Genomic DNA, 2,540 nt, shown 5'->3' on the forward strand with positions numbered 1-2,540 from the left:
AATTAATTAAAAAAAAAAGAACTGTCAGCTACTTCTCCAGAACCATGTCTGCCTACCTGCTGCCAAGTCCCGCCATGGCAATAATGGACTAAACCTTTGAACTGTAAATATTTTTCCTCTTAAATATTTTCCTTTATAAGAGTTGCCATGGTCATTGTGTTTCTTCACGGCAATGCCAACCCTAAGACAGTAACCAAACAACTGCAGGGCTTCCTTCAGGCCTCTGTAGCACTGTGTGGGTACTGGCACTACCTAACTCATGGCCCATTAGGAAGAATGCCTGATTTGTGAAGTGGCTTCCTAGAAATATAGTCTAAGTTAGGTGGAGTGATACAGCCTTAATCCCAGCACTCGGGCACAGGAGGATTGCTACATATTCATGGCCAGCTTGGTCTAGATAGTGAGTTCTAAGACAGCCTGGGCCTCCAGGATGCAAAAGAGAAAGAGCTGGGCAGAGTGACACTTTTAATCCCTGTACTTAGGAGACAATGGAAGGATTTCTGTGACGGCCAGGCCTGCATGTGTACCTGCACGGCTCCCAGGCCCACCAGGGGTACATAAGAGGCCCTATCTCAAAAAGGGGGCAGCGAAAGCATGGAAAGACATTGAAGCTCATTATCCCAGCTGGCCATGCATACTGTCTCCAGGAGGGGAGGCCCTGGGACTATTTATCACATAACTATCTCTAAAATCTTCAACATTTTAAATATATATATATTATATGTACGAGTGTTTAGCCTGCATGTATATAAGTGGGGTCTTGCAGCCTGCTGCCCAGCTCAGCCTCCCTCCTACCTCAGCTCCTCTAGTTTGCGCTGAGCGGTCAAGGCCCCTCGGCTCCCTCTGGGCGTGTAGGCTGCCAGACAGCGAGCCACCTTCTGCTGCACCTGGTGCTCCCGTGCCCTGCGCATCTCAGCCTGCTGCCGCTCCTCCAGCTGCTGCCGTTCCCAGGCCTGCAGCAGGTTTCTGGGAAGGAAAGGGAGAGGTCCATGAGGTATCAGGAGATTCAAGGAAGGTCAGGGAAGCACAGAGGAACACGTAAGCCTTGGAGTGGGAGGAAGTCTGTGTCCTGGGAAACAAATGGCATTTCATGGAAGCCAGGCTCCACGGAGCCTGCAGCCAGCTTAAAGCCTTTCCCTCTTCTTCAGCAGAGAGATCCAATTCTTTTGTTTGTTTATTGTTTTGTGTTTTCAAGGCACAGTTTCCCTCTGTAGCCCTGGCTGTTCTGAAACTTGCTCTGTAGATCAGGCCGGCAGGCTGGACTCAAATTCAGAGATTTGCCTGCTTCTGCTCATGAGTGCTGGGATTAAAGGCATGCGCCACCACCATCCAGCTTTAGATCCAGTACTTAACTCTTGGCTCAGGCCTCCTGAGCACTGTAGAGCTCAGCCAAGGCTTCCTGAGTTGTGAGGAGCTCAGCCCACAGCCTGGGACCCTTTCTGCATCGCTCCGTTACCTTGCCCAGCAGCTGTCTTTGAGAAGGGCAGGTCTCTAACCCTTTCCTCCACAGCAGCGAGGTTAGTCCCTAACATCTCAAGGCACAGATGGATGGATAAATGTGTGGGAAAGAATAAAATTGTTGAAGGGATCAAGATGTGAACATGTGGGCAAAAAGTGTGGATAGCTGAACAGCAAGTAGACAAGCCTGGAACATTCTTTCCCAGATATTATGGACAGTTTGCTCTCATCAGCCTTGTCTGTAGTGAAATGTCATGGCTCCCAGAAAGACTTCCCCTTGGCTACTCTGTCTTCCTTTCTAGGAATCTCCGTCTCTAGCTACATACTTCATTCTTTCATTTCTTATGTATCCCTGGCTGGCCTCAAACTCTTTCTATAGCTGAACCTTATGCCTCCACCCCCAGAGTGTTGGGATTACAGGCTGTACCACCACCTGGGCTTTAAAGCTTTCTTAACAGAAGAAAGGACTGGAAATATCATGTGTCCTGGTTTGATAAGAAACTAGTAACAGCCAGGCGGTGGTGGGTCACACCTTTAATCCCAGCACTAGGGAGGCACAGACAGGAGGATCTGTTGAAATAAGAGTGGCTGGGCTGCGTCCTCAGCACCCGGCCGCCCACATGGCTAGCTTAGCTTATGCCCCGAAATAATTACACGGAAACTGTATTCTTTTAAACATTGCCTGGCCCCAATAGTTTCAGCTTTTTATTGGCTAGCTCTTACATATTGATCTAACCCATTTTTATTATTTTGTGTAGTCCACAAGCTGGCTTACCAGGAATGATCTTAACCTGTATCTGCCTGGAGTTGGAGAACCATGGCGACTCACTGACTCAGCTTCTTTCTCCCAGCATCCTGTTTTGTTTTTTCCACCTACCTAAGGGCTGGCCTATGAAATGGGCCTAGACCGTTTCTTTATTAATAAGAAATCATTCCCACATCATTTCCCCTTTTTCTGCGCCCATGTTCCCAAAATATTGTTTATAAATGTTATTTTACATTTAAAGGGGGAAATGATATAGGTATGAATAATTTGCATTGGTATGGATTTTAAGGTCAATTTTGTTATATGTATATGTATT

The 2,540-nt window shown here is 47.3% G+C and overlaps 1 protein-coding gene across 1 annotated transcript in view; it reads right to left on the bottom strand.

Moving 5' to 3' along the window:
• Window positions 1-2,540, bottom strand: part of Tsga10ip (testis specific 10 interacting protein) — a 16,952-nt gene that overhangs the window by 8,779 nt on the left and 5,633 nt on the right. The gene's annotated exons all lie outside the window — the stretch shown is intronic.

This window comes from Microtus ochrogaster, chromosome 8 (assembly GCF_000317375.1).
Source record: "Microtus ochrogaster isolate Prairie Vole_2 chromosome 8, MicOch1.0, whole genome shotgun sequence".
Taxonomy (NCBI): domain Eukaryota; kingdom Metazoa; phylum Chordata; class Mammalia; order Rodentia; family Cricetidae; genus Microtus; species Microtus ochrogaster.